The 4,993-nt window shown below is 52.1% G+C and overlaps 1 protein-coding gene and 1 long non-coding RNA gene across 3 annotated transcripts in view; both read left to right on the top strand.

The window, feature by feature from the left end:
• The window catches only part of CHST8 (carbohydrate sulfotransferase 8), a 141,496-nt gene that overhangs the window by 94,878 nt on the left and 41,625 nt on the right, over positions 1–4,993 (top strand). The gene's annotated exons all lie outside the window — the stretch shown is intronic.
• LOC109389151 (uncharacterized) overlaps positions 3,702–4,993 on the top strand; it is a 16,753-nt gene continuing 15,461 nt past the window's right edge. The window contains exon 1 of the long non-coding RNA XR_002125352.1: positions 3,702–3,816. This is a non-coding gene — a long non-coding RNA (uncharacterized LOC109389151). The remainder of the gene's footprint in view (positions 3,817–4,993) is intronic.

Below are 4,993 nucleotides of genomic sequence, written 5' to 3'. Positions count from 1 at the left end.
GGCAGTGTCACTGGCCCTCATAGGTGGGATCCGAACCGGGGCCCTCTGGCGTCCCAAGCCAGCTCTTAACCAATGCGCCACTCGGCCGGCCCCCATAAGGCAGTCTTACCCAGTGAAGGAGCCTTGGGCCTCAGGATGGAGGCAAGCTCGTACACCATGGTGCTGGCTGCTCTGCTCCAGCCTCTGACCCTGCCCTCAGTGGACTATGTCCTAGTCCTGTGAGGGCGGCTGGAGGCAGGCAAGCAGAGCATCTCAGCAAACGCTGACAAAGCACTCTGGTGCAGGGAGCTGCTCTGCTGGCATCTAGCAGGGGTGGGACAGAGGGAGGACGGGCCCACCCCCATTTTGCACCGGAACACCCTGCCATTTGGGCACGCCAAAAGCTACAGGTCTCCGTTGCCAGTGGAATTTAGTGGGAAACCCAGCAGAAGCCCAGAGGAAAACAGGCCAGAGTCATTCGAAGGTTCGACTGAGGGCGGCAGAACTGTTTCAAGCTCAGCCAGGTGGCTGTTGGCGGGATTCGTTCCTCTCAGGCTGTTGGCCAGAGAACTCCCTCTGTTCCTTGCCGTGTGGGCCTCTCCATAGGACAGCTCACAGTCTGGGAGCTGGTTTCCTTCAGAGCGAGTATGTGAGAGAGGGCAAACAAAACAGAAATCTCTGTCTTTGTGACTTACTCTCAAAAGTGACATCCCACCACGTCGTTAGCTGTGTGTGTGAAGCTAGTCTCTAGGTCCAGCCCACACTCATGGAGAAGGAGTTATAAGGGCAAGTTATCAGGCAATGGGGCCATTGGCGCCATCCTGGAGGCGGCCTAGCACTGGTGGGATGTGACTGAGGCGCTTTCACAGGGAGATGACATGTTCTGATTTACTATGTAAGAGCATCACTCTGGCTGCTGTGGAGAAACAGGGTGGGGCAAGGCTGAAGCAGGGAGACATTTTTGAGCCATTTTCACTTTGCTGAGATTAGTTTCCCTGTACAGAAGATGGGTATAAGGTTAATAATAGCGCCTTCCTCAGAGGGCATCATGAGAATTAAATGAGGTGTTATGGGGACCTTGCTGGGCATGACATGTGGTCCAGGCAGGCGTGTGGTCTTTTCCTTTGGACACACCATGGTCCACCCCACCTCCCGGTGTCTGGCATTTGCTGCCGCCCCCCCTACAGTTCACTGGATGTGTCTTTGTGGGTCCATATGTGTGTGAATAATGGTTGGAGACAAGGTTCAAGTTTTTCCCGTGAGCCCCTGGGCGGGAGGCGGCGGCCCAATTCTCTGGTTTGCCCGAGAAGAGCCCGGGCCCGGGAGAGGTGTGAGGATATGCTGTTCTCTTCAGGGGCTGCCTACAATCTTGTCTCCACCTGAGGCAGCTCACAGCTCAGGGAAACAGGTCAGCCATCTCAGCACCTCGATCACGTGGCAGAGATTGGGGTGCAGGGGTAGCGGGCCCCTTACCCACATGCTGGGACAGCTGAGCCTCTACTTCCACCCCCACCAGGTCTGCCACCACACCGAGCATGGCCCTGTGAGTTCAGCTGAGAGCTGGATGTACTCCATTGTGATGCTGCCTCTTTCTTTTGAGCGTCTGAAAAACAGCCCCCTGAAGCCTGCGATTGCTCCTTAAGGATAAGATCAGGCACAGTGGCCCATCACACAAGAGACCCTCTTGTCTAATCCTCAGACCAAGAAACCTTGCTCTGCATTGGCTGTTGGGAAGAGCCCGCGTTCTGTTTCTCCCCCTGCTGGGGTATGCTACGATACAGTTCTGGCATTAACACCTAGAGTTTGCGTAGCCCCCGCAGTGAAGGGCAGAGTCCTCCACAAGACTGAGTTTACTGCAGACACCAGCTGCAAGTGGGGTCCCCAGGCCAGCCGCACTGATGTTCAATGAGCTACAAATTTAGGGGATCCCATGACCCCTTTAAGTTTGATAATTCACTGGAAAGACTCACAGAACCCAGGGACATGCCGTGTTTACAATTATAGTTTTATTATTAAGGATGCACATAGGGCAAAGTCTGGGAGGGTCTTGAATCAGAGCTTCCTTCCCCCATGGAGTGAGAACACATCACCCTCCTGGCACATGGGTGTTTTCAACCAGGAGTTCCCCTGAGCCTTGNCTCAGGATAACTTTCACCTCTTTGCTGTGTTCACCAGCCGTGGTTGTTATCTAGCTACCTGCATGATCATATGATCATGTCCAACCAGACACCCATCCTCCCATCCATCCATCCATCCATCCATCCATCCATCCATCCATCCATTTTTTCTCCAGTAAGCACTCATTGAGCACCTGCTGTGTACCTGGCCTCGTGCTAGCTTCTTCAGACAGGTATATGAGTTCCTGACCCTCCAGGTTAAACAAGAATACCTCTGTCAGTCCAGAGGTACCTGGGCAAGCGCGGAAGTCAGGAAGTCCATAGCGATTTTTACCTGGCACATGTGGGCCCATTTAGAAGATATTCTCAACACATACCCACTGCAAGTCTGCCTATCACCTCCTGCCAGACCCTTCTAATACACCTGCAATTTGCATGACTACAGTTACACTCCTCATACTGTAATACGTTTCTTTCACCTGGCACTACCTGGTAAACTTCTTTCCACATGGACACATCCAGATTATAAAAGGGGTGAAATCCTTTTAGCAGCTTCCTGGCATTCATTGTAAAGATGTGCCATTGATTTGCTTAACCAGCTCCCTACTGATTTATGTCTAAGCTGTTTGCAGGTTTGGACTAGTTCATGATTATTTTTGTTTCCCCTGGGGTCATCTTTTCCGGTTTACTTCTTTTCGTCTCTCTTGTGTTGGAGGCTGTCCTCAGATGTCTGGTGACCCTTAGTTATTCATTCATAGTTGAGAATGGGGCACCAAACACCTGATTTTTGTAAATGGGGAACAGGGCCTTATTCACAGTGTGTGGTGAGGAGTCAGTATATTGCTGGAAAGTTCCAAGGAAGAGTGTATTTGTTTGCTAAGGCTGCCACAAACTACCATAGACTGGGTGGCTTAAACAATGGAAATGTATTCTCTTACAGTCCTGGAGGCTAGAAGTCCAAGATCAAGGAGTTAGCAGGAATGGCTTCTTCTGAGGCCTCTCCCCTTGGCTTGTAGATGGCTATCTTCTCTCTGTATCTTACCATGGTCTACCCTCAGTGTCTGTTTCTGAATTTCCTCTTCGTATAAGGACACCAGTGATACTGGATTAGGGCCCACCCGGATGACCCATTTTAACTTTATTACCTCTTTAAAAACCCTACCTTCAGTCACATTCTAACGTCCTGGGTTAGGACTTCAACGTGACTTTTGGGAGGACGCGACTCATCCCATAACAGAGAGACTTGCAATCACCGGCCTGAGCGGGAGACCCCTGGTGTGTGCAGACCGGGTAGGAAGCCTGGGGTTCTGACCTTCCATCTGCAGGCTGCCAGCTAATCCTCTTATTTCTGGGCTGCCCTGCTGTCCTCCCAGGCTGGAGTGCCGGCTGCACCTGAGCCTCTCTGGATTCAGTGAGGCAGGTCAGCCCTCCCCACACAGGTTCAACTACAGGTCTCTTTCACCCTGGGGTACCTGTCACCACCCTCCATCCACTTCCCAGCTCCCAAAACCTTATTGGAATCTGTCCCCAGTCCAGGTATCTTTGTTCCTGTGGGACTCTGTTTTATTTCCTTGTCGTAATTACACAGGGATCTTGGGAGGAAGATAAGATTGTGTGTGTTCCTTCCACTGTGTCCAAGGAGAGGAAAAAGCCACAGCCCGCAGAGAAACTGACTCAGCTAGAGCGCTCAGAGCCCACTGGACCCAGTGGGAGGGGAGAGGTGAGATGATGGCTGCAGGTGGGGCCGTGAGTCTGCCCTTTGAGTCCTGAATTCCTGATGCTACGCAGAGAGGGGAGGAGGCTCCCAAGTTTTGTTCTGCACGGCTGTGGGCTCCGGACCTGCCTTGCCTGACAACCCCTTCTTCCCCTGGTGATGTCATGGGTGTGACACTCTAGAGCCAGAGACAGGTGGGTGTCTGACACCTCCAAAATAATACATGTTTTCTAAACAGTTGCTGAAGCTGCTAAAATGTTTTTAGAAACAATTTACACTTCCCTTGATGGAAGGCAAATAAATACCTTCCATCACTGGGTGTGGGTTGAGTGGGGGTGCCTGAGACCGGAGAAGCCGGCTCAGAGGAGCTCTGGGTCTTGGTTCTCCCCGGTGCAGAAGGGGAGGCTGTGGGGGAGACCAGGCCTGAGGGAGGACCTTGTATCTTGGAGGGGAAGGACCTCAGGACAGGCAGAAAGGGGCTGTACAGCTGTTGCAAGATGATCTGTGTTGGTCATCTGTGTTTAGTCCTAGTTGAATTTTTCCTTCACAGGTCTTTCTGTGTCCTGGTGGGGAGTGGGTTTGTTTCTGAGGATACACCTCTCACTTCTGGCTTCTGTGTTGGCAAGCTCACTGAGGAACTGTTCTAGGGGAAAGAATAGAGGGAAGGTCTTTGAAAGAGATGAGGCTGACTCAATGTCCAAAACAGAGGAACGGGAGTTTGCCCAAGGCTAGGAAGAGAGAGGCGTTTGGGGTTCCCTGGGTAGTGGGTGACAGGCCCAGGGAGGTGGCATGACTGTGGCGGACACCTGGGGAAACTGGATAATACCTGAAAGTTGGACCATCCACCTACCTGTAATGACCAAGGAGGACCAAAGGCAGATGCCCCTTTGCAGACACCCCAGACTGCTTGGGGGGGAGCAGTTTTTTGCAGGACCCTAGAGACGGGGAGGGGGCCATACACCACCGAGCCTGACCCTTCCTTCAGCAGAATGGGGCCTGGAGCAACTTATTTTGACTTACAAGAAAGAAAGCAATTTATTTTGACTTGTACAGTAGAACCCGAACTGTTCACAGCAAGCCCAGGCTTTAAACGGTATGTGACCCTCTCCTGCAAGCAACTCTCCAAATAGCCTGTGTCGTGACAGTGCCACTGCTGTGGCTGCACTCTCAATGTGTCAGCTGC

The sequence above is a fragment of the Hipposideros armiger genome, unplaced genomic scaffold (assembly GCF_001890085.2).
Source record: "Hipposideros armiger isolate ML-2016 unplaced genomic scaffold, ASM189008v1 scaffold_224, whole genome shotgun sequence".
NCBI classification, from domain to species: domain Eukaryota; kingdom Metazoa; phylum Chordata; class Mammalia; order Chiroptera; family Hipposideridae; genus Hipposideros; species Hipposideros armiger.
Note: the sequence above shows the minus strand (reverse complement) of the source record. Positions and strands in the feature narration are given on the sequence as shown.